At 41.8% G+C, this 27,953-nt stretch overlaps 1 pseudogene; it reads right to left on the bottom strand.

The window, feature by feature from the left end:
• Positions 1-5,245: 5,245 nt before the first annotated feature.
• The window catches only part of LOC141103019 (interferon-induced very large GTPase 1-like), a 57,820-nt pseudogene continuing 35,112 nt past the window's right edge, over positions 5,246-27,953 (bottom strand).

Genomic DNA, 27,953 nt, shown 5'->3' with positions numbered 1-27,953 from the left:
TCGAAGCGCACTGCTAGTGTTGTGACCCTGGGATGTTTTGCACCTACTGCACCTCCAGTTAGGGGAAAAGGATGGGCTTCTGAGTAGGGATGAGCTTTATGTTTGGGTCAAACATGAGTTCGACTCGAACACTGGCTGTTCGCCCGTTCGCCGAATAGCGAACAATTTGGGGTGTTCATGGCAAATTCGAAAGCCGCGGAACACCCTTTAAAAGTGTATGGGAAAAATCAAAAGTGCTATTTTTAAAGGTTAATATGCAAATTATTGTCATAAAAAGTTTTTGGGGACCTGGGTCCTGCCCCAGGGGACATGTATCAATGCAAAATAAGTTTTAAAAACGGACGTTTTTTCGGGAGCAGTAATTTTAATAATGTTAAAAGTGAAACAATAAAAGTGAAATATTCCTTTAAATTTCGTACCTGAGGGGTATCTATAGTGTGCCTGTAATGTGGCGCGTGTTTCCTGTGTTTACAACAGTCCCTGCACAAAATGACATTTCTAAGCGTATAAGCCTTTAAAATTAGCACTTTTGATTATTCATGTTCGTGTCCCATAGACTTTAACGGTGTTCGCATGTTGGAACAAATTTTTTCGCATGTTTTGCTGCGAACCGAACCGGGGGGTGTTCGGCTCATCCCTACTTCTGAGTTATTGATTAAAAAAAACTTCCTACACCTGATGAGGAGCAGGAACACTCTCTTTCTTCTAGTATGGACTCCACTGACTTGGTGAACCCAAGTCAACCTTGTGAAACCTTTGTTATAGTTGCATTAAGCGAAAATAGGTTTATTACCAGCAACAACTTTCATTTTCAAATATATACACAGATAAAATAAAAATCAGTTCTCTGAGGGAACTTTGAGACTGAAGCCCCATACACACTATTAGATTTTCTGCAGATTTTTGTCTTCGGATTTACCAAAATTATTTAGTGCAAAGACCTGCCTGATTGCATACAAATTGAAACTCTTATGCCGCGTATACACGGTCGGAATTTCCATCAGAAAAAGTCCGAAGGGAGCTTTTCATCAAATATTCTGTGTGTATGCCCCATCGGACTTTATTCGTCGAAAATTCAGATGGACTTAGATAGAGAACATGTTCTATATTTTTCCGACTGAACAAATTACTATCGGAAAACGCTCGTCTGTATGCTGTTCCGACGAGATTAGCAGAAGGAGCCCAAAGGGTGGCACTCTGGCTATTGAACTTCCTTTTTCTAGTGCCGTCGTACGTGTTGTACGTCACCGCGTTCTTGACGGTCGGAATTTGGTGTGACCGTGTGTATGCAAGACAGCTTGAGCGGAATTCCGTCGGAAAAACCTTCAGAGTTTATTTCGACGGCAAAACCAGTCGTGTGTACAGGGCATTAGGGTTTCACCTCATATTATATGGTTTTGGTAAATCTGAAGACAAAAATCTGCAGAAAATCTAATAGTGTGTATGGGGCTTAAGAAACTGTTTTGGGAAGATTAAACGAATTGCACATTTTCTGGTTTCCTATATTTTTCTTCCATTAAAATCCATGAAACCTCTTAAACTGCATTATAATATTTCACCACATGAGGTCACTGTTACATCAATAAAGAGTATGTCAAGCCTTTATTCTAACCTGTAGCCTAGGTTCACATTGGAGCGATTTGTCATGCGATTTGAGAGATCAAATCGCATGACAAGTCGCAGCCTATTGGAGGCAATGACACTGTTCCAATCGGTGCGACACCGATTTTGCGGCGCTGCACTGATTTGCAAAAGTAGTTCCTGCACTACTTTTGCCAATTTCAGGCCCTGATCTATTTTTCTCTTTATTTATTTACTTTTTTGTTGGGGTTACAGTCTTCTCTGGTTTGGAAAAAATTATACAATGTATCTTTTTTTTCCCAGTCAGGAGAAAGAGTAAGGCCCCTTTCACACGAGGCGGACTGACAGGTCCCTCTCTGCTCACTGAACGGGGAGGGGCTTGTCAGGCGCCGCTGCCGCCTATGGAGGGTTCGGATGAAAACGGACAGCATGTCCGTTTTCATCAGATCTCACCCGATCCGCTCCATAGACTAACATGGAGCGCCCGTTCAGGTCCGCCGTCAAAACTGACAGGCGGACCTGAACGGTCCGATCGTGTGAAAGGGGCCTTAAAGAAAAAGAGATTTTCCAGCTGTCCAAATGTAAAAACTAGGGACAGGGAGGAGGAGGGAAAAAGTATCCAGGGGTAAGTATTCACAACCTGGAAGTAGCTGCTCTTTGTATTTATTCTAGGTCAGTGACTCACAAAGTACTAAAGGAAATTTATTTTTGGGACTGCCATTGTTGGACTCTCCTCTTGAAAATACTAATTTGCTGGATGTGATTGTTATCCATTGGCTTCAGTACTTTCCAAGAAACTGACCCACAATGAGTTCATGAAGTTAGGACTTCAGTCTGACTTTCCTGATCTGTTTGATTGTTAGGTCAGGGGGTTGATTTACTAAATGCAAATAGGCTGTTCACTTTGCAAGGGAATTTCCTCTGAGATTAGTAATTGTGATGAAATTTTCTTTGTAAAGCATACCCAATCATGTCCAAGGACAATAAAAACACATGATTGGATGATCTGGGTCAGCAGAGTTTCACCTTATTCACTTAGCTAAGGCAAAATTCCTTCACAAAATGACAATTCCCTTGCAAAGTGAACAGCCCATTTTCCTTTAGTAAACCAACCCCGGGGTCACAAAGCACTGACACCAGAGACAACCAGGAAACTAGCACTTTCAGAAGGAAGTCAGCAGTAGAGATCTCTGCATTTCTTGCAATATAGGTTCCTGTAAACCAGGGGTAGGTAACCTTAAGGTGGAGATCTACCTGAAAAACACGGGAGAAGTCAAACATCACCGAGCACAGCGTCACCCAATGTTGCCTCCTCACACCTGATTTAAACCTCTAATTGCCGTACTACTGTGTCGCAATCGCATGCATTGCACGGCAATCATGGGTTTAAATCAGGTGGTGAGGAGGCAACATATTGCCTTCTCACCACCTGTCACACTCAGATCGCTTTTCAGAGGAACAGCAGTCCCTGCTGCACTTATGAATGAGCCCTTAGTTGCATTCGGCAGCGGCACCCTTAGGGCTTGTTCACATGTAAAGGTGGGGGGTGGTAAAACAGCAGGATTTATAAGAAATCTATTGCCAAGTACAGCAAACCTGCAGGTGTGAAAGCATACTATTATGCCTAATGTATTGCTTCACACTGACCTGAAGATCTTTTCCTTCCTGCTGCTGGTACCACTCTGGAGACCGCTAGCCGGGATACAATTAAAGAAATATGTGGCGCTAACTAGAGTGTAAAAATAAACCAAATATCACAAAAATAATGTGACTGGAATGTATACCTAATGACAATTCTTCAATGTGACATCAAAAGGCTAGCAGGATAATAAGTATAGCCAATAATGTAAAAATACAGTCAGTAGATCCAATAAAACTCATAAAGTGCATAAAAGTGAAAAGAATCACATGAATTTAAAAAAAAAAATCGCATATAGTGAAAAAAGTCACATGAAAAGAAAAAATCTCATGAATAAGTCCAAAAGTGTAAAAATACAGTCGGTGGATCCAATAAAACTCATAAAAAGCATAAAAGTGAAGAAAATCACATAAAATGAAAAAAATCGCATAAAGTGAAAAAAGACGCATAAATTGAAAAAAATCGCATAAAGTGCAAAAAAGCCACTAATTAAATGAATTAAAAGTGCATAGTCCAACAAGTGCAGTAAAGTTCCAACGTAGTCAAAAAAAACAAATCTTCATATAACAGTTCATGTAAAGAAAACAAAAGTGCATGTGCAGAAAATGATCGGTTTCAAATTCCTCCAATCATCGACAATCCGTGGTGTGCCACACGATTCCCTCAGCCTCTCACCTCTATTAAAGACCCCTACAGGTCAAATCAAGCCTGCAGTCTGGAAGCAGATGTAATCCAACAATCGATCGATCTCCTCCGATCGTCACAGTACTGGCGGGTCTCTGATGGAAGGCTTCAGGCTTGGCAAGTAAGGTGGGGGCATGCAATATAAAGGAATAACCCCATTGTGTAGTTATCCAATTAATCCAATCAATCCAATTGATTTGACCCATAGGGGTCTTTAATAGAGGTGAGAGGCTGGGGGAATCGTGTGGCACACCACCGATTGTCGATGATTGGAGGAATTTGAAACCGATCATTTTCTGCACATGCACTTTTGTTTTCTTTGCATGAACTGTTATATGAAGATTTGTTTTTTCAGACTACGTTGGAACTTTATTGCACTTGTTGGACTATGCACTTTTAATTCATTTAATTAGCGGCTTTTTTACACTTTTTTGCACATTATGCGATTTTTTTCAATTTATGCAACTTTTTTGCACTTTATGCGATTTTTTTAATTTTATGTGATTTTCTTCACTTTTATGCACTTTATGAGTTTTATTGGATCCAGTGACTGTATTTTTATACTTTTGGACTTATTCGTGTGATTTTTTTATCTTTTCATGCGACTTTTTTCACTATATGCAATTTTTTTTTTATTCATATGATTCTTTTCACTTTTATGCACTTTATGAGTTTTATTGGATCTACTGACTGTATTTTTACATTATTGGCTATACTTATTATCCTGCTAGCCTTTTGATGTCACATTGAAGAATTGTCATTAGGTATACATTCCAGTCACATTATTTTTGTGATATTTGGTTTATTTTTACACTCTAGTTAGTGCCACATATTTCTTTTATTTTATTGCTTTTTTGTGTGGGAACACTTTTATATGTTTGGCGGCTTCTCTCATCCTTAATTTATTTCTTTTTTTCACTTTGGTTTTGCGCACTTGTTCCCCCCTCCTTTTGCTAGCCGGGATAAGATGTGGAGTGAAGTGGGTGACTCTCCGCATGGCACAGAAGCCAGCACTACAGAGGTGGCATCAGCTTATGTGGCTCTTGCTCCCTACTACAGCTCAAACTTTACAAGTAGTCCCTCTGCATTGCACTCTGATGTTCTGGAATGGCGGGTCAGCAAGCCCAGACCACGATCCACCAATCACCTGTCTGAGATCTACTGGTAGATCGCGATCTACAGGTTACTGACCCCCGCTGTAAAGCCATTGTCAACCAGATAATTAGCATTTTCTGAGGCAGGTTTGCAATGGAAGCCTTTATATTTTCATTTAGAAACAAGCCTTATAGTGGAAAAGCTGCAGAATAATGCTTTTAAAAATAAAGACAAAGATAACAGATATATGATTATTTGAATATATTTTTGTGCATGTTTTTAATACAGATCAATAAAAAAAAAGAAGAAAAAAAAAAAGCATATAGGTTAACACAGTTTTTGTTCTTTAAATCACTTAAAAGCTAAAGTTTAGGAATGGATATTTTTGCATAGATACAAATGGCCCAGATTGGATGAGGTGGAGAGGAGGGGTGGCGATGTCACAATCTCCACCTCATTCATAGAACACTTTGCATTGAGAAAATGCAGTGTTCTCTGAGTGAGCCTGTGTCGAGTGAGTGACCTCCTGTGTTCACTAAGCAGCAGTGCAGCAGACTCAGAAGCTAGCAGAAATCACTATTAGTGGTGATTACTAGAAAGATCTCCAGCTTCTTCAGGGATCAGCCAGGTATGTCACACACACTTACACTGGACCAATGTAACTATGCAAACATACCCATACCTAAAACTACAGCTTAATCAAAATATTCTTCTCAATTAAGATGATTTAAAGATTTAAATCTGCTGAATTGTTTTTGGTGGCAAATCTTTTTTTCTGGCCTTTTTTTTTTACTGTGCAGAGTTGTATGTGAGCGGTAGTGAGCCGGAAACATCTTCTGTAGGTGTCATTCTGTACACTAATAGTTATGATGCTTTTCACAGGTCTTCAGTCATCAGACCAACGATCGTCATCATATCCAACATTCTGCATATGTACAATCCATCTAAGAATACATCTTCCATCTAGGTTGCCTTTAAACTTTCCAAGGGGTTAAATATAAAGTATGTCTTTAGGTGCTCAAATGTCCATCCAATGTGTCAGGATCATTTTAAGAAATCTACATATTTTTTTCAAGCTCCTGAATTGCTTCTTTTTTTGTTATATTAGCCCACTGAGATGGAATAGTCCCCAGACCTGTGAATTTTAGCTTGTGATAGTTTTCAAATTCACTTTGGAAGAAACAAGTCACCCATTTCCAGTAAGACAATGATGAGTTGTCTGGAGTAATAGACCAGGTATTGTAAGGACGTCCAGCATTTCTGTATGTTTTATAGGGAATAAGTCTGTCATCACCAGGATCAAATTCTATATCACTGGACACAACACTGGAGCAGATATTAAGACAAAATTGATTTGTGTTTTTATATCTCCAACTCTTTAGAGCAGCAGGGCGATGGTATTGAACACTGTGGTCTCCATCATGCTTGGAAATAGTATTTGTACATACAGCACCACAGAATGGACACTGTGCCCAGCACCTAGAAAACTGCTCAGAGAGATTTCCATGAATCATTTTTACAAGATGGGTAAGATTGCATTTAGAAAATAAATCTTTGAGCTTTTTCAACACAGTTTTCAGAGCTTGTGTCATTGCCTCCTTCAAAAAATCTATATCAGTTATATTCTGATATTTCACACTTTTGAGATCATGACTTGACAGCTTCACATCACTTCCAAGCTGAGAGCAGAAAGTATCCAGCCATTCACTGATATCACCCTGTGTGTAGTGGACTATTGTAGTTGATTTGTTGATGGCCTTTAATATAATGTTCTCAAATTCATCCAGTTTAGTGTTTAGAATTTCTGATATGTTCCTCTTGTCTTTACAATATTGTTCAACACACTTTTGAATAAAGTCAGTGATTGCAGATTTTGGATCATTAATATAGTCTATATAATGCTGAAAATTTTCCTCCTCTGCCAGCGACCTGAGCAGACAGAACTCTAGCTTTGATCGGTTTCCATTCAAGGCTTGATTATTACTCTTTACCTCCCCAGCTAAAAATATTGCAGATTTCTCATAGACACCTTGCCAGATGGCCTCTTCCAACTTGGTACACAGGAAATCTGCCAATGTTGTGATTTGTTTTTTTCCCTCACAGGAGATTTTAAAACTTTCCCAAAATTCATTTCTCTTACTTCCCAGGTAGACAAGGGGGTCATTAGCTTCTCTAAAAGCTTCAGAAATCCTGTGAAATCTGCGAGCTGCTTCCTGACACAAGAACAGAGATGCGTACAATGTAAACTTCTTCCTGAATTTAAATTTATCTAATGTGATGTTTATTTCAGATGTTATTATTTTCAGAAGTTCATGGAAGTAAATGTTCTGATAATCTAGTTTTTCTTGCTGCTTTTCATCCATGTATTTATCCATTCTCTTGTTTAGAATTGTTATTGTTTGTTGTATTGTTTTCTGATTATCACCTGAAAGCTCTTCCTTCCACAATAAATGCCATTTTCGCTTGCTTGACATATATTTAGAGAATTCTTGTAGTAAGTCATTCCAATAACAAGAATCTCTAATTGTATCAGCTATATTGGGTTCAGTTTTGAAGTGTTCAAGTAACACATTTTGCAAATCACAGTTGATTTGTGGCAGTTCAGGAGTATATGTTTCCTCAGTTACTTTAGTGATCAGAGAATCCCACATTTTGTTGAATTTTTCTCCCAATTCCTCTTCAGTGACATTTTTCCCCTGCAAAGACAGGGCCAGTATCTTGCTTTCAGCTAACATTTTATCTTCATATTTCTCACTCAGTTGGTTTATAGTTTTACTGTTCTTCTTTGACCTAATGAGCTCTTTAGATTTTTTATGCATCTCTTCTATTAATTCATCTCTGACTGCATCCAGTTTTTTTTCAACGTTCGCTCTCCAGTGAACTAGTATCTCTCTGTCTTTTTCACTATCAAAAAATGTCTTAAGCTCTCCTAAGACTGTGCCGTATATTTCTTCAAACTGCTTATTTAGAGACATCTTATTAACCGGCGTTATTTCATCCTTGTAAATCTGGTTGCGGATTTTAATTTGAAGGGTCAACATGTGTTCCCTTAATTTCCATGTCCACTGACTGTATTTTTCTTCCAGTTTTTTGTATGCAGCGATTTCAAGTGAATTTTTGAAGCTGAATACAAAATTCTCATTGAGCAATGCATTCCACAAATCATTTATTCGAGTTTTGAATGTGGAGATATTCAAAATATTAATTTGCCCTTCCCGTTTTCCCGATTCAAGAATGATCCGTCTTAGCATTTGAACGTTCTGGCTATAACTTGGATTTGGGGGAGCCATGGGAGGGTCACCTTCCCAGAGGTGGGCAAAGTAATGGATATGTGTGTTTACATCAAATTTAATGACTTCATTGAAACATGTCACATCACATTGCTCCTGCTGTGCAGCACACAATGTCATTTCATCCAGTTTTTCCTGAAGCCGTCTCCTTCCCTCCATGTTTTTCTCTTTGGCTGTTAGTTCTCCAACATTTTGATGAACAAATACACAGCTGGGTTGTAGATTTACTTTTTTCATCCTCAAAAATGCCTGAACAGCAATTTGTAGTATGTCTTGCATTTCAGAAGGATTTTCCCCAAATATGTTGATCAATGTCAGGTTACCCAGACCAATTACAAAAGTAGCCAGTTCATTGTCATGATTAAGTGCATTTTCTTTTGAGAGCTCAACAGCTTTCAGTCCTTCCGTATCCACAACAAGCACATAGCCAAAGTTCATTTCCTGTCTGAGTTCTTTGTCAACCTCTAAAAGCTGCATAAATGCTCCTCTAGTACATCTGCCAGCACTCACCGCAAACCGAAGACCAAACATAGCATTCAGTAAAGTGGACTTTCCAGTACTCTGTATACCTAATACAGAGAGGACATACAGCTTTTTATCTCCTAATATTTTAATCAGCTCATCCAGAATAGCTCCAATCCACCTCAGTGGTACGTGTGCAGCATCACCATCCATCAGCTCGATTGGATACCCTGAGACCATGAGATTAGCAGCAACTTTTGGCAATTTGAAAAAACTTTTATCCTTTTCTGGAAATGTTTCTAAAGCTTCATATATTTGTCCAGTTTCTCTTAGAATGTGTTCCAGGCCAAAAGTTGAGACTTCAATTTCAACTGATAATTTCTCTAATCCTATCTCCATTGTTTTTATATTCTTTTTATTTTTATCTTTTAGTTCCTTTTCCTCCATTAATTTTGACCATTTATTGTGGTATTCCTGGTAGAGTACTGAAAGAGTTTTTGAAGACAGGTCATCTAAATACATGCTAAACCATCGCAGAAAGTATATTTTTGAGTCTTCACTATCTGAAAAAAGAATCTGTAGGAAAGATCTCATGAAGTCATTGAGGGGAAATGCCCTTTGAAGTTGTGTATTCCTTATTACCTGCTTTTCAGTCTCAATGTTGCTCCGCTGTTGCTCAATACTCATGTTACTTGTTTGCTTCAGTCTAGTCAATTCTTTGTCTTTCTTGCACCATTTGTACCAGAGATCTCCTTGTAGAGGCAAAAATGCCTCTTTCATAGCTGATAATTTTTTCTCTTTTAACAGTGACAGTAAAACCTCTGCTTGTTCCTTTCCCTGTTTGCACTGTTTTTTGTTTTCATCCACTACATATCCATGTTTCCTGGCAATACTGGCACATTTATCAAGTGAATATCTTTCCTTTGAAATAGCGAACAAAGAATGTATTGTTTTTGATATTTGTTGTAACAATTCTGCTTCATTTCTTTTTTTTATACCTATTTGTACTTTGTTTCCCTTAGTTGGAGGAAACTTTTCCTTGTCTGCACGCAGGCAAATTAGTGATTTTGAGGATCTTAGTAGCCACTGTAACAGTTCTTTCCCTTTTGTATCCAATTCAGTGAATAGAATGACAATGATTGAGGAAATTTCAATCACTTGCTGGTCATGTTCTCTGCTATCGCCATGTAAATTGGTGAATGCAATGCAGTCATCAAATGTGTCATCCTCTTTTCCACTTGGACAATACCAGGCAATCTCTGTCATTCCATTCATCAGTAAAGCATTTTGTGTGCTTCCTCGGCAATGTCTATGATAGAAGATATCATGCCTCTGTTTACTAATCAACCAGTTCATTAACTGTGATTTAGAGGTAGAAGATGGACCAAGACGAATGAAGGATATGATGGGAACGTCTGTTTCCTTAATAAACTTGTCATAAGATTCACCACTTTTATTCTTCCACTTCTTTTTAACTTCCTGAAAAGCCCAAAGTGGGAACTCAATAGTACTTGTACTGGGAAGAGTTATCAAAAGCGGAAGAGCAAATTGACAAAATGCAAGTTTTGTGTAAAGATATTGTCTCATGAAATCATTAGCACAAAAGAAAATTGACATTTGGACATCCATTGGGTGAATAGGTTGTTCACTGTTTGCATTTTGCTGCTCAAAATCTTCATTTTCATCAACATCTAGAAATTGTTCTAAAAAATCGGTTGTGTCCATGTTTTCTTCTTCTTGAATGCTCCTCACCTTTGCATGGGCGGGTTCACTAGTGAATTCACACTGCACATATCTTGCACGATAGTCCAACATAAGTAACTTCTGCAGGAAATGGAGAGGAAGTTGTTTTTCTTCAGATATCTGTTCTTCAAACAAAGAAGGTTGACAAATCTTATGAAAATCTGCATTCTTCATTTTTTCTGGGTAATACTTTTCAAGGTCCAATCTCTTCAGCAGTAATAAAAAGTCTTTGTCCATGCTGCTGTAATCAGTTGTTATATCATTTTTAGTAGAGGTTTTTTCTTCCTTGCATATACTATTCAGCTCAGTGGCAATCTTATTTTTTTCCAGTTCTTTGTTTGTGGATTCCCCATAGCTAAATGCCCTGAGGTCTTCTTCTATTTTGTACCATTCATGTTCTGAATATTGGTCAATTATTTTATCAACATCAGGAGAAATAAGTCCTGCCATGTGTGTCTTCATAAAATGTAGACGTTCTGTTTTCAGGTCTAGAGACATTGCTTTGTATTCACCTGCAGATGTCAGGGCTGTGTACAGGACAAAAGCTTGAGCCCGATCAGTGCACTGACTCCTGATGCTTGTGTACTTCTTATAGGTTTCTTGCATCTGATGTTTTAGAAATTCTATTTCTTTATATCCTAAAAGATTTTTAAAGTTGTAGTTTTGAATACAGTACCCAGAGTTGTTGGCAATATAGAGGAACAGTAATTCTGTGTTAATTTGATTGTTTTTCCTTAGGAAGCTTAGAAAGGAATACAATGAAAGACTAATGTTCATTGTAGCTTTAATCTTTGCTTGATGTTGATCATCAATGGATGAGTTTTTATTGACAGTAACTTGCAGAATGCAATCCATAGAACTCTCTAAATTACCAAGAAGCTCTGCAAAATCAGACACAATAATTCTGCCAAGCTCATTCTTGTCAGAGTCATATATCCATCTCATAATACGTGAAGCATTTGGAAAATTTTCAATGGAATAAATGTGAGGCTCTACTAAAGATTTCATTAAAGTTTTTATAAGGTTTGTGTCTTCTGTAGAATCGTCTTTGTATTTGTCAACAATACTTACTAAAAATGCTTGCAGGTTTTTATCTGACAGACAAATAATTTTCCAAGCACTGTAACTTCCTGATGTTTTACAAAGTTCCACTTTAAAATCATTTAACTCCTGTATGTGTTTTTCTGCATTAATCACATCCCAGAATTCCACACCCTGCAGAAATAAATTTGCTTTTTCTAAAGCATTTGGTAAATTTTCTCCAATCATAATTTCTGTGGCGAGACCGGTCTCTGACCTATAATGGTCAATCAAACAGGAAGCAAGTTTTAAACTATCTGTAAACTCCTCCTTGTGATTTTCCACAATAATCTTCCATACTGGTATCAGCTGAAATCCACGATCGATGACACTCCAGGTTTTGTTACTGGTTATTAAACCAGATTTCCACTGTGGGAGAGAATCAGCCTCTGATGGGCCTCCAGTTTTAGTAACAAACAATTGGACATCTTTCTGAAGGTTGGATGTTTTCGAAATCTGCACAGATCCCTGTGTATTTGTTTTTGACCAGTCAATATCTCCTCCAAATCCAGCATAACTGTCACCCGCATAAATATTCAGTGCTTCAGATGTCAACTTTTTTGCTTCTTCCATCTTGCTGATGTCTACTCCTTCCATGGATGCCTTCCACCAGAATATCCCACCAAAATGTATTGGTCCAAGATTAACATGTGAGCCAAACCTCTGGAAAAACTCTGAGCATTTTGTTGACAATATGGGTGAATTTGAATCAATTTTTAATAACTTTTCTATCTCCTGTAATGCATTTAGAGCAGCAGGAGAAAGTTTCAGCTGATCCTTTCTGAAGTAACATGATGCTAAAGGAATGTAATTATATCTGGTGGTGCAAACATAGCCGTGCTGAACTGACAGCTTGCTTGTGTTCTCAGACTCTACAGAATTGTTATAGTTAGAACTACTTTTTAGACCAAATCCCATGAAACCTGCAGTAATTGAGCTGCCTAAACTTAACCCAATTTTCTCAACTGTTTTATGAAAATGTGATTCCGCTTTCTGAGAGGTAAATTCTTTTTGCTCAAAAACAGGACTTTGTTCTGGTCCAACAAGTTTGAAGCCCTCAGGGATACACAGAAGTGGTTTGGAAAATTCCCTCTAGTGCTAGGCCTCCAGATGAATGTTGGATGACTTCTTCATCGATTAGGTTTTCTTTTTTTGAATATGACTCCTCTCTGAGGTTAATCTGCTTTTCAAAGTGATTTATAAGATCCAACAATGATTTCTCAGGGGGTGCAGAGTATTCAGTAGGAATCTCCAGAATTTTCCACATTTCTTTTTCATGCTCTTTAACAATGCCATCATTTCGACTCTTCCCTTCAGAAGACTTTTTTTTAACTCTTCTATTAAATTATGTGCTTGTTTATTTTTCTCCTTAATGCATTGGTTTCTCTTTTCTTGCACTTCAGCAATATTTACACTGCTGTCAGGTATATTAAACAATTTATGTAATGCCCTCTTTTCCCAGGGATAGCGAACCTTTTTCTCTATCACAGAGCATTCTTCAGGCTTAGTATAGTTTAATGATTGAATATTTCGTATGCCCAAACATTCTTCTATGATGGAAAGCCAGTACTCAGGATCCAAACCCATCTCTTCCAATTTACTTTTAAGATCAGTATTGGCAGAGCAGCCATTGGATCCATGACCTGACATCTCTATAAATACAATAAAAAAACATTTTAGGTAAACAAATTCAGTTAAAATATTTACACATTTCATATGTCAGGATCATTTGTCAATGAATTGAATTATGAATTGCATTATTGGGTAAATGAACTCTTTTTGCATTCTTTTTTTTTACATTTCGTTCCAAAATTTCCAATAATGAAGATAAAATAACAAGTCTAGGCGCAATCACCTAGAGCTCCCACATAATCAAATCTATACAATAAAGCTATACAATACAGCAATCAAAGGACAGTCAAAAAAACTAAATATTAAATGTGAACAATGACAATCCATACAATAGGCCAATAGTCCATATATTGTTGTGATCAGGATGAGGGGAAAAAAAACGCCCAGAGAAGCAAGCAGGGCTGCCATCATAGAAGGAACGAAACCATGGTCCTGAGGCTGAAATACAACAAGTAAAGAGGCGCCTCTGGGTGCAGACGTTTTTATAGATTTAAAATGCTTTAATAAGATATATAGAGATAAACTCACATTGTGGTGATAAAAACAAGCATGATAGTAAGAGTCATGGATGGCGCTCCCAGTCCTGTGCCTGTGAACAGTCTCTGTGGTGGATGTAGTGACAGCTCTTCCTGGTTGTAATGAGCCGGCTTCAGAAAATGGAGGAGTGGCCTCAGAACGAGGCTTGAGACACACGAGACAGCTGGCTGCAGAGGGATGACGTCATCAATAGTGGACGCGTTTCCTGGGCAAGCACGCTTGGGTGGTAAGCAAGCCGCGCCCCTTTCTCAACAGACTAATCTACTAGACATGCTAGAGAGTTAAGTAAGGATGGGGAGGGGGAGCGGGGCGGAGAAAGGGGAGGGGATGGGGCGGGAGAGCAAAAGGAATATACAGAGCCCAATGCTGTTTAAAGTGATTAATGACGTGAATAGAAAAGAAAAAATACAAAAAATACAGGATAAGACCGGAGACAAAAAATAAGGAGGAAGGAGGTATGTAACCAAGGAATAGGGGAGAACAGAGAAGGGAGAAGGAGAGGGGAAAGGAGGGGGAGGGGCGAGGGAAAAAAAAAAAAAGGACTGCAGTGGTGAAGACGACTTGGAGCAAAAAAAAAAAAAAGGAAGGGGAAGGAGGGGGGAGAGGGACAACTGACTGGTCTCTAAAAGCACAAAACAATAATCGGACATGTAAAATGCATCTTATTAATACAACACATTAGTCATAGAGCATATATATAAAAATGGTAAAACACTAAATGTTCAAGATAGATGTATATACACACACAACATATGCGTGGATAGCACTGGGAGATAAAGCAAGGAATTAGAAGAGTCAACAATAAAAATATAAAAATATGGCATACTACTGACTAACTATGCTCTGCATAGTAGTAAAATTGGAAAAAATTAAAAGAAATTGGAAGGAATTGTAAAATATATATATAAGATGTATAACAATAGGATATATACACGTATATGTACACGTGTAAATGCATATACGCACATATAAAATAAATGCACATATAGAAATATATATAGAAGATATCTGACATAGTATGAAGTTGTATAAAAATGTCAATAGGACTATAAAAAGGGGAAACAGTGTCTGCAATACTGAATGGGCCCACAGGTCTAGGGGGTAATGAAGAATAATATAGTTATTTTAATTGTAAGCCTATATGCCGTATTTATCGTCGTATAACACGCGCCGATGTATAACACGCACCCCAAGTTTAGGAGGGAATTTTAAGGAAAAAAACTTACATTTAAATGCCCATCAATGCAGCCTTATCGTGTCCATCTGCAGCCTTGCCCCAGTGTCCAGTGCAGCCTTGTCAGTGCAGCTTTGCCCCAGTGCAGCCTTGTCAGTGCAGCTTTGCCCCAGTGCAGCCTTGTCAGTGCAGCTTTGCCCCAGTGCAGAATTGTAGAGTGCAGCTTTGCCCCAGTGCAGCCTTGTCAGTGCAGCCTTGTCAGTGCAGCTTTGCCCCAGTGCAGCCTTGTCAGTGCAGCATTGCCCCAGTGCAGCTTTGCCCCGGTGCAGCTTTGCCCCGGTGCAGCCTTGCCCCGGTGCAGCTTTGCCCCAGTGCAGCCTTGCCCCAGTGGTCCGTGCAGCCTTGTCCCCAGTGCAGCCTTGCCCCAGTGCAGCCTTGCCCCAGTGGTCCGTGCAGCCTTGTCCCCAGTGCAGCCTTGCCCCAGTGCAGCCTTGCCCCAGTGGTCCGTGCAGCCTTGTTGCCGCCGACATACAAAAGTTTAGTTTTGGTTTTTAAATATGGCGCCGCGGAGTTCAGAGGGACTCGGCGGCGCTCGTTCACCTGAACGAGCGCCGCCGAGGACACAGTGACTGGGCGGAGCCAAGATACACATAGCCGAGGGTTCTCGGCTATTCTCTGCGCCGTTCACAGTCACGCCCAGTCCCCATGATGGACATAACACAGGTCCAATGGCGGGACTGGGCGTGACTGTGAACGGCGCCGAGAATAGCCGAGAACCCTCGGCTATGTGAATCTCGGCTCCGCCCAGTCACTGTGTCCTCGGCGGTGCTCGTTCAGCTGAACGAGCGCCGCCGAGTCCTTCCGAACTCCGCGGCGCCATATTTAAAAATGCACGCTATGTGAATGTCGGCGGCGATCGCGGCGATCGCTCCGACAGATCACAAAAATAGCGGGGATCGGCGTATAACACGCACCCACGATTTTCCCCTGATTTTAAGGGGAAAAAAGTGCGTGTTATACGCCGATAAATACGGTAGTTGTGAACTCTCTACATTATGGGTGGAAAGACGAAGGTACCGGAATTACAGTATTACAGTATGGTAGAGATTTCTATTCCTTCGTTCATACCCCCAGGTGAGAGAACGTCTAACTGGTAAATCCAGAACGTTTCACGGGCGCATAGTTTTTTTAAACGTTCTGCAGCTGGTAGAGATCTAGGGATTTGTTCTATGACTCATACCTGTAACCCTATGGTGGATTTTTTATGGACTTGGGCAAAGTGTTTAGGCACACTATGTGCCACCTTTAGGGGATCAATTCCACCCTCAATAGCTCTTCGGTGTTCACCGAACCTGGTCCTGAGTGCTCGTATCGTATGGCCTACATAAAGTAGGCCGCAAGGACAGGATAGTTCGTAGATCACAAAATCTGAAGAGCAGTTGTAAAAATCTTTCAGCGCATGAGTAACACCCTTGGTGGTGAAGGACTTCTGGCCATGGTGAACAAATCTGCAGGTTTTGCACAGCGGTTTTTTACACTGGAACATCCCAACCAGTGGGATGAGTACGGGCTGGCTGGGGGGACAGTGTTTCGATCGGATTCTACTAGGAGCTATTTTTGTTTTGATGTTGGGAGCTCTGCTATATGTGACCTTGGGTTTTTCAGAAATGTAGGGTTTTAGTAGTGGGTCTTGTAGTAGTATGCCCCAATGATCCGCTAGAATTCTTTCCATTTTCTTGAATTGACAGTGGAAGGTGGTGGTAAACCGTACTGTATGTTGGTCAGGGTCTCGAGATAGTTTCGGAGGTTTGCCTTTAAGATAGTGCTTAAAGGCTCGGTCCGTGAGATCTGCAGGATAGCCTTTGTCTGTAAATTTGTTTTTGAGCAAAGTACTCTGGTGGACGTAGTCACTTTCTCTGGTGCAGTTCTGTCTTAGTCGGCAGAACTGCCCCTTTGGGATGTTATTGATCCATTGCGGAAGATGGCAACTTTTATAGTGCAAAAATGAATTGCCCGCAGTCGCAGACATAGTTTTTGGAGATGATGGTAGAAGTGGCTACGTCAGCCCCTAACTCCAGATCGAGAAAGGGCAACGTATCAGGGCTGGCAACAAAGGTAAAAGATAAGCCATATTGGTTCTCATTGCAATATTTTACAAAGTCTGTAATCACATCGACGTCGTCATCCCAGATGATGACGATATCGTCGATATAACGACTGAAGAATACAATGTGACGGGCATATGGGTTATTGTGGAGAATGTGTAGATTCTCCCAATAGCCCATGGCCAAGTTTGCATATGAGGGCGCAAAATTGGCCCCCATCGCTGTTCCCTGTATTTGGACATAGAATTCTTCATCGAATTGGAAATAGTTGTGTGTGAGACAGTATGAAGTCGCTTCCAAGATAAATGCTGCCTGGCGAGGATTGATGAGGGGATCTTTTGCTAGAAAGTGCTCGAGTGCTCTTAGGCCGAACGCATGGGGGATCGATGTGTACAAAGAGTTCACATCCAGGGAGAGCCATGTGTAAGTAGGCTCCCACCTGTATGCTGAGAGAAGCTCCATCAGGTGAGTCCTATCTCTGATATAGGACTGTAATTTTTGGACGATGGGCTGGAGGAAATGATCGATATATAGACTGAGACCTGTAGTGACGCTGTCCATAGCTGCCACTATGGGTCTGCCGGGGGGCTTGTCTAAACTTTTGTGGACCTTTGGAAGGTGGTAAAAGTAAGGAATATGATAAAAATCTTTGAGGAGGAAAGACTTCTCAAATTTGTTGAGGATGTCATTCTGGAATGCCTCGGAGACCAAATTATTGACTTCCTTAGCATAATCGGAGGTGGGGTCTTTATTGATTTTCCGATAGGTGGATGTATCGGAGAGCAGCCTTCTAGCCTCTGTGACATAGTCCACCTTGTCCTGTATGACAATTCCGCCACCTTTGTCCGCCGATTTTATGATCAAATCCTCTGCATCCATTAGCGATTTTAGCGCTTGGATCTCTAAAGGTGACAAATTATGAGTATTAGTGATGTTGGAAGATTGGCAGAGCTTCTGGAAATCTGAAAATACGACCCTATAAAAACTTTCAATGTATGGGCCCTTGGCCTGTGAGGGGTAAAAAATGGACTTTGGTTTGAGAGTGGTGTGAATGATAGGAGGGGAAGTAGCTGTATGTTGGGTCAAGAGGCAGAGTAGTTGATCATCAACCATATTATCATCGGATAAACCATTTTCGATATCATCCACTGAACTCGTATCGAATGAAAAAATATCCATTAAAAGGGAAGGGGAAGATGGGGGTAGGGTGACGTCGACCTGTGTATTCTTTTTTTCTTTTAGGTGGTAGTAACATTTTAGGGTAAGGTTCCGTACATATCTGTTGAGGTCCTTAAATAACAAAAAAGGATTAGGTTTGTTGAGGGGCGCAAAATTCAGGCCTCTACTCAAAAGTAGGGTATCAGCATGGGATAAGTTATGAGAGGAAAGGTTGAAGATCTTCACAGTTTCCTTATTTTGGGTGTGTTGGGACTTATTCTTGCTGCGTCCTCCTCTGCAGCCTCTCCGATGAGTTTTCTTTTCCTGGAGGCTGCAAGAGGAGGACTGAGCACCAAAAAAGGAGGAGACGAAATGGGTGGAGGTAGAGAAGATCATTGGGGCGGGGAGGATCGGAAATGGGGGCAACTGTGACTTTGGTTCCTACGGGCAGAATGTTTGGGGCAGCTGGAGTACGAGTGTGTTGGGTGGAGTCATGAGTAGACGATGACGTGGGTTGTCTATTGTAGAATAGGTTTAATGCAGAAAGGAGACCAGAGTTAGCGGATGCATTATTCAAACCTTTTTTCTTGTGGTTTTTTTTTTACCACCACCTTCCACTGTCAATTCAAGAAAATGGAAAGAATTCTAGCGGATCATTGGGACATACTACTACAAGACCCACTACTAAAACCCTACATTTCTGAAAAACCCAAGGTCACATATCGCAGAGCTCCCAACATCAAAACAAAAATAGCTCCTTGTAGAATCCGATCAAAACACTGTCCCCCCAGCCAGCCCGCACTCATCCCACTGGTTGGGATGTTCCAGTGTAAAAAACCACTGTGCAAAACCTGCAGATTTGTTCACCATGGCCAGAAGTCCTTCACCACCAAGGGTGTTACTCATGCGCTAAAAGATTTTTACAACTGCTCTTCAGATTTTGTGATCTACGGACTATCCTGTCCTTGCGGCCTACTTTATGTGGGCTGTACGATACGAGCACTCAGGACCAGGTTCGGTGAACACCGAAGAGCTATTGAGGGTGGAATTGATCCCCTAAAGGTGGCACATAGTGTAGTCCATAAAAAATCCACCATAGGGTTACAGGTGTGGGTCATAGAACAAATCCCTAGATCTCTACCAGCTGCAGAACGTTTCAAAAAACTATGCGCCCGTGAAACGTTCTGGATTTACCAGTTAGACGTTCTCTCACCTGGGGGTATGAACGAAGGAATAGAAATCTCTACCATACTGTAATACTGTAATACTGTAATTCCGGTACCTTCGTCTTTCCGCCCATAATGTAGAGAGTTCACAACTATATAGGCTTACAATTAAAATAACTATATTATTCTTCATTATCCCCTAGACCTGTGGCCCCATTCAGTATTGCAGACACTGTTTCCCCTTTTTATAGTCCTATTGACATTTTTATACAACTTCGTACTATGTCAGATATCTTCTATATATATTTCTATATGTGCATTTTTTACTTTATATGTGCGTATATGCATTTACACGTGTACATATACATGTATATATCCTATTGTTATACATCTTATATATATATTTTTCAATTCCTTCCAATTTCTTTTAATTTCTTCTAATTTTTTTCCAATTTTACTACTATGCAGAGCATAGTTAGTCAGTAGTATGCCATATTTTTATATTTTTATTGTTGACTCTTCTAATTCCTTGCTTTATCTCCCAGTGCTATCCACGCATATGTTGTGTGTGTATATACATCTATCTTGAACATTTAGTGTTTTACCATTTTTATATATATGCTCTATGACTAATGTGTTGTATTAATAAGATGCATTTTACATGTCCGATTATTGTTTTGTGCTTTTAGAGACCAGTCAGTTGTCCCTCTCCCCCCTCCTTCCCCTTCCTTTTTTTTTTTTTTTTTTGCTCCAAGTCGTCTTCACCACTTCAGTCCTTTTTTTTTTTTTCGCCCTCGCCCCTCCCCCTCCTTTCCCCTCTCCTTCCCCCTTCTCTGTTCTCCCCTATTCCTTGGTTACACACTTCCCTCCTCCTTATTTTTTGTCTCCGGTCTTATCCTGTATTTTTTGTATTTTCTCTTTTCTATTCACGTCATTAATCACTTTAAACAGCATTGGGCTCTGTATATTCCTTTTGCTCTCCCGCCCCATCCCCTCCCCTTTCTCCGCCCCGCTCCCCCTCCCCATCCTTACTTAACTCTCTAGCATGTCTAGTAGATTAGTCTGTTGAGAAAGGGGCGCGGCTTGCTTACCACCCAAGCGCGCTTGCCCAGGAAACGCGTCCACTATTGATGATGTCATCCCCCTGCAGCCAGCTGTCTCGTGTGTCTCAAGCCTCATTCTGAGGCCGCTCCTCCATTTTCTGAAGCCGGCAGAGCTGTCACTACATCCACCACAGAGACTGTTCACAGGCACAGGACTGGGAGCGCCATCCATGACTCTTACTATCATGCTTGTTTTTATCACCACAATGTGAGTTTATCTCTATATATCTTATTAAAGCATTTTAAATCTATAAAAACGTCTGCACCCAGAGGCGCCTCTTTACTTGTTGTATTCCAATAATGAAGATACAGTACATCCAAACATAACTAAATCTACCTTTTCATAAAAAATGAAAAGGTGATCTAACTCCAACCCCCCCCGTCCACACTGCACATAGCCGGTCTATTGCTACTCTCCTGCCCCTCCTCCTGTCCCTTCCACAGAGGATAGGGTAAGATAAGTATAAATCTAACTTTTTTTTTACTGGTACATTTTGGAACTACTGACATATTTTTACAAGGGGGAAGAGGACCTGACAGTATCAGTGGACTTTCTGTTTTACTGCAAGGTCCACTTTAAATATATTTTAAAGCATATCAATGGTCAAAATGTAAAATCATATATCCATTTCCACATTACCTGAGCCTAGGTTAAAAAAAAACAAGGAGGGGGGGAGACAGCATCCCTGTCTAAGCATAGTAGTGATAGGAAAATCAGCCCTCAAAAATTGCACTCGCCTGCTCACATTTTGCGAGTGCATTTTGAAGGCTGGCGAGGAAGGGCTGCCTGGAGCGGGGGGGGGGGGGAGCACCGCCGGCAGCCTGGGTGGAATGGGAGTCCTTCTCCCAGCGATCACGGATGGGAGAGAGAGCAGCCTGGATGTTCAGAGCGCAGCGCGGGGAACACAGCAATATTAGCTTTTATTTCACATTGCTGTGTTCCCCGCCGCTCACTGTCAGATACAGCCCCGCCCCCTGCACTTGGGACTTTGATAGACAGATCACACGTCCAATCCCAGGCCGGGTGATCTGTCAATCAAAGTTCCCCGGCCAGGGGGCGGGGCTGTATCTGACGTTTAGTGGTGGCGAAAGCTAATATTGCTGTGTTCCCTGGCTGCGCTCTGAACATCTGGGCCACTCTCCTGTTCCTCTCCTTCCCTGCACAGGTAGGCACAGGTTGGATGGTGGACACAGGCTGCATGGTGGATGGTGGGCACAGGCTGCATGGTGGATGGTGGGCACAGGCTGCATGGTGGATGGTGGGCACAGGCTGCATGGTGGACATAGGCTGCATGCTGGCTGGTGGACACAGGCTGCATAGTGGGTGCAGGCTGCATGGTGGATGGTGGGCGCAGGGTGCATGGTGGATGGAAGGCACAGGCTGCATGGTGGACACAGGCTGCATGGTGGGCACAGGCTGCATGGTGCATGGTGGGCACAGGCTGCATTGTGGACACAGGCTGCATGGTGGACACAGTCTGCATGGTGGACACAGGCTGCATTGGTGGGCACAGGCAGCTTGCATTGGTGGGCACAGGCATGCTGAATTGGTGGGCACAGGCATGCTGAATTGGTGGGCACGGATAAAGTTGTTGTTGTTGTTAATATTTTTTTAATAACTCAATTCTGCAAAAAACATTTAAGTGCCATTAAATTAGATAGTTTATCAGGGCGTGTTTAGGGGCGGGGTTGGGTGGGGCAACTGGTGGCGAGTAACCCTTGAGGCCTGGCTAGCAGCTCAGGACTTGAAATTTTGAGCCCTGGGAAAATCAATAAAAAAAACTGGAAAATAAGTATTGCACTCAAATGCTCATGGATAAAACACATCATATCAATATGTTCAGTGGCGACTTCTTAGGAATATGGATATAAAATGATAAGAAAGAGGAGAAAGAAGAAGCACACCACTCTCTGTGTAGTATTATAAAAAGCAATGTACAAAAAATGAGGAGATGCACTCACATGAAGATGGTGTAACACTGGCATTACTCAATGGGTTTGATTTACTAAAGGCAAATAGACTGCATTTTGCACAGTGCGGTTACCCTCTGCAACAGTGCAGTTGCTCCAGAGCTTAGTAAATGAGGTTAGGCTTCGCTTTGCAAAAAGTACCCAATCACATTCAAGGAAAATAAAAAAAAACACATTTTTGCTTGCACATGAGTGGATGAGGGAAGTCAGCAGAGCCTTTTGCTCATTTACTAAGCCCTGGAGCAACTGCACTTGCAATGATAAAAATGCATTTACATTTAGTGAGTAAAGCAACAGGCAATGTACCAAAAACTTCCAGCCGGTGGCATTTCAATGGATAGTCAGTCCAGTATATTTCAATGCATTATTTCAGGTTTACCGCAGTATATTGCAGTTTGTTACTGAAGGTTTACCACAGTATACTTTAGAGCATTATTGCAGGTTTACCACAGTATATTGCAGTGCATTAGTGCACGTTTAATGCAGTATATTTCAGTGCGTTATTGTAAGTTTACCGCAGTATATTGCAGTGTGTTAGTGCATGTTTAACGTAGTATATTTCAGTGTGTTATTGCAGGTTTACTGCAGCATATTGCAGTGCATTACTGCAGGTTTACTCGCAGTATATTTTAGTGCATTATTGCAGGTTTACCGCAGTATATTGCAGTGCGTTAGTGCACATCTAACGCAGTATATTTCAGTGAGTTATTGCACGTTTAATGCAGTATATTGCAGTGTGTCAGTGCAACTTTACTGCAGTATATTGTAGTGTGTCAGCGGAGTGTGTCTGTGTAGTAAGTTAAAGTGCAGCAAACACCACTTTTCATTGAATAAAGTGCATTCATGTACACATTTCCACATCTTTATTACATTTCATTAATAAGCCCCCCCATCATGTCTGGGAGGCCAACAAGGAAAGGCAAATGTTCCCAAGGCACTGTGAGGGGGCCAGCAGTGTCTGTGTCCACAAACAAAGGTGGACGTGGTCCGTGCTCAGGCAGGGCATTGTTTCCTCTGTTTAGTGATGTTGCCCCTGCTATCCAGCCACAGCATGCAGAGAAGGTGGTGGACTGGCTTACTAAACCATCCTCATCCCCCTCATCCTCTGTCACAAAAGCAGAGACTAGTGCGCAGTCCACCGCAGCTGCCAGAGTGGCTTATTCTGTCTCCTTGTCCACAGCTACTCTTGCCATAGCCCCAGCATCAGGCATGGAGGAGTCAGCTGAGTTATTTGAACACAGCATCAGCCACTTGCTCCTTGACAATGCACAGCCATTACTCGATTAAAATCTTGATTCTGAGGTTGAGGAAGGTAGGAACATGAACCTACAGAGAGGGGAGAACACTAGTAAACAACAAATTTGCAGTCATGTTCCCCCAGCCACAGTGTATCGCCAAGTTGGCTCCATTGATGATAAGAATAAGAGGGGATGATGAGATCACTGATGCGACTTGGGTGATAGAGCAGAGGAGGAAAGTGAGGGTGAGGCACAACTTCAATGAGGCAGCCATCATGTTAGAGTAGAGAGCAGCCACCCTATTCCACCAGATTGTGGAGCTGTTATCTCTCGGACCACTTCCAACAGCTCAGCTGTCTAGGCCTTTTTTAGCACATGTGCAGCCCTTCACACTGTTGCAACTTGCAAACTTTGCCTCAAGCAGATCAAGCGTGGCAAAAACACCAGCCATTTGGGTACCACATGCTTGACATTGCATTCCACCTCCCACCACTCACTGGCAAGAGCACCTGAAACTCACACAAAAGGGATGCAATTCTGATCCTCCTCACTCCTCACCTTTCCGGTCTACCCTCACTACACCTCATGACCTCTCAGCAGCCTCCACTGACAGGGATGATGGTATAGTGAAGGGTGTCACAGGTCCTTGCAGCACACCTGCCAGTATCACACCACTAGCCGTAGACTATAGCAGGCAAATTTCTCGGCCCCATCTGCCGCAGTGGAAAAAAAAATTACAGTCGCTGCCACCCACATGCCCAGCGTCTAAATTCAAGCTTGTCAAAGCTACTGGCTTTACAACTCCTGCCTTTCCATCTGGTGGATTCTGCCCTTTTCCATGATTTTGCAGAATGTGCTGTACAACAATGGCACGTTCCCAGTCCTTATTTCTTTTCATGTAAGGCCCTTCCAGCTCTGTACCATCACGTGGAAGGCAATGTTGTGGCATCATTGGGCAAGGCAGTCAGCCGTAAGGTCCACTTTACTGCTGACGTGGTCTAGCAAACATGGACAGGGACGCTATTTTTTGTTCATAGCACACTGGGTAACTCTACTTGCAACTCGGAAGGATGCAGGACAGGTTTCAGCACTGCAGCTTGTTATCCATACAGCTAGTGGTGATGATGCAAGATTTGTCAGCTCCACCCCTTCCTCCTCCTCCTCCAAGCCCTCCTCTGCTGATTGTCCTATGAACCATCAGTACCCCCTAAGCGCTCAAGGGGCTATTCAATGAGTCAGGCTAAAAGTTGCCATGCAGTGCTTCAGTTGGTCTGCGTAGGGGACAGGAGTCACACCGGAGCAGAGATTCTTGCAGCTCTGCAGGGGCAGGCGCAGAGGTGGTTCATGCCACGCCAGCTGGAGCCCGGAATCGTGCTGTGCGATAATGGCACAAACTCAGTGTCCAGTGCCCAGTGTCAGAGAGGGAACGTTGACACATGTGTCACGCCTGGCACATGTCCTCAATTTGGTGGTGCAGAATTTCTTAAGCAAGTACCCAGGGTTGGAAGATCTACTAAAGCAGGCCAGACGAGTCTGTAGCCATTTCAGGCAGTCATACACGGCTAGTGCTCTAGTGACTGAAATTCAGCGGAAATTCTACCTGCCCGTAAACCGCCTGATTTTTTACATGCCCACCAGGCGGAACTTGACTTTGGCAATGCTGCAGCAGCTGCACATGCAGCAGAGGGCTGCAGGCTCAACTGGCAGGCTCAGGCTGGCTCAGATTTTTTTCTCAATGCCACTGGCTGCTGATAAAGGACGCATTCACTGTACTGTCACCATTGGAGGAAATGGTGAGATGGTGAGCCATGACAATGCATGCATCAGTGACACAATCCCTGTTGTGTTTCTGCTGGAGCAGACTCTGCGTGGCATTATGGACAGGGCACTCGAGGCAGAGCAGCGGGAGGAAGTGGAGGACTTACTTTCCTCTCAAGGCCCAATTCATGCAAACACCATTTTTGAAAAGCCACACAACACATGAGAGGAGAGGGAGGAGGAGGATGATGATTCTGGCAGTTTTGGAGGCATGGAAGCAAAGGAAAACATACATCAACCCTTAACAGATGGTTTTCCATCCCCAGAACCCTTGGGAGTAGTACGTGTGGGGAGGAGGCAGTTCCAGATACTGTAATCCTCAGTGACCCTTAGGAGTCTGCTTCTCATGCCTCTGCAAACTTTTGGCGCATGGGCTCCCTCAATCTTCAAAGCCTGCAAAAGGACCCAAGGAGAAGGATCACTATTGGTTGGCAACCTTCCTTGACCACCGTTACAAAGGGAAAGCCTCGGAACTCATCCCCACAGAGGGAGCAGAAGATGACATCTCTTGAGGACACATTAAAAAGGAGTTTATGTAAAACCTTTCCAGACTCTGGTAGGTTACAGTCTCATGGAAAATGTCGTTTTGAGGCTTCTGTTGGTTAAGAGAGGAGCGTTGGAGAAGTGAGCAGCCTCAGTGATGGATTTCAAAACATTTTTAGTCCTCGGCAACCAGGTCTGTCAGCTTCTACATCCCATCGTATCATCATATGGTGGGAGGTTATCTAGGGGTGAAAACAGACATAAAGAGCTTTCCAGTTGAAGATCCACTGGGTTACTGGGTCATGAGAATAGACCACTGCATCCAGTATGCTTTCTGAATGGGCATTCAGTGCTGCCGGAAGTTTTGTGACAGATAAGGGAGCGCGTCTGTCCACAGACTCCGTTGATCGGCTGACATTTATCAAAATGAATTAGTCCTGGATTAGCAGCAGCTATTAAGCCCCTGATGCCGATATTGCTGATTAAGTGCCCTTTTCTGGATCTGAAATCTCTGAAAGATTGTCTAGGCTGCCCAGCTTTGTGGGTGTTAATTTAATCTGGAAGACATTCTTGTTGCACAATTCACAACCAAGGACCAATTTTTCTGCACCTGTTTGATGGGTGCATATCATTTCAATTTTTGACAGCAAGGTCAATTCTTGCTTTCATCAAGAGTAACTCTATAGGGTTACAGTGTAAAGGCACCACCGACACCCAAAGCCCAGTTTTTCCACACTTACTTCTATCCAAAGTCTCCGAAAGAGACACCAGAATTTATCCAAAAAATCTCTGATCTTGTTTACTAAATTGGGGCCTCATCATGCAGAAGCCATAGTTTACAAAATAAAGAAAGATTGGGAAAATGTCATTTTTTTGGCTTTATTGCTGCAGCAGATTCTATACACGGTACAGATGCACCACCATGCACTATATTTATAGGAAATTCTTTTGTTATTTCTCTTTTTTATGGTTTCACTTTCAAGCATCAGTAAATCACTGCTCATTTAAAAATTATGTTATTTACAAACTTTTTTCAATTGATACATGTCCCCTAGGGCAGTACCCAGACCCCCATACCCTTTGTATGCCCAATTACTTGCATACAGTATATTAAAAATATATTTAGCAGCTCTGTGGGCTCCATGCCAGTAAGGTGGTGGCTCTGATCAAACCACTATTATATTTAATATTAAATCCGATCAGGAGCATTGCCCAGATCACATCCCGATCAGCATATCAAGAGGCTATGCAGCGTCACCACTGCTAGGTGATTGGCTGGGAGCTCAGCTGTCTACAACCAATACTGGCGGGAGTTTTTTACTAAGGTTATAACTACTCGATTGTCTGATTACACTGTCATGCTTATCACCACTCCATCTGCATTTCTATGCCACTGTTTGCTGAGGAACTTTTTTCTAAGGTCAATATTGAAACATATGCTGAAAGTCTTCACTAACTATCTGAAATTATTACATGATGGCTATGTCTGATGTTAAACTGGTTTCCTGGAACATACAAGGCCTAAATGACAAATTTAAACATTCCCTAATGTTCAAATTCCTAGCGTACCACAAGCCATACATCCTCTTTCTACAGGAGACTCATCTCATGGGAAGTAGGATATTGGCTCTGCGTAGATCTTGGGTAAGACAGACCTTTCATGCCACATACTCGACCTATGCGAGAGGAGTCGCAATCCTAATTAATAAAGCCCTACCATGTAAAGTTGAGAAAGTGATCTTGGACCCTATTGGAAGATACATAATTCTGTTACTTGAACTTCATTCAGTCCTCTGGGCTTTTGTAAATATCTACCTACCTCCTCCTGTAGACCTCACTCTACTTTAGCGAGAAACTAGCTTCCCTTCCCTCCACACATATCATTTTTGCTGGGGACTTTAACTCAGTTCTTGATCCTGCCCTAGACTCCTCTAATCCCCAGCGCACTGTCTCCCCTGATCTCACTCAATGGGCGGACATCTTTGCTCTAACTG

This window comes from Aquarana catesbeiana, linkage group LG07 (genome assembly GCF_042186555.1).
Source record: "Aquarana catesbeiana isolate 2022-GZ linkage group LG07, ASM4218655v1, whole genome shotgun sequence".
Taxonomy (NCBI): domain Eukaryota; kingdom Metazoa; phylum Chordata; class Amphibia; order Anura; family Ranidae; genus Aquarana; species Aquarana catesbeiana.
Note: the sequence above shows the minus strand (reverse complement) of the source record. Positions and strands in the feature narration are given on the sequence as shown.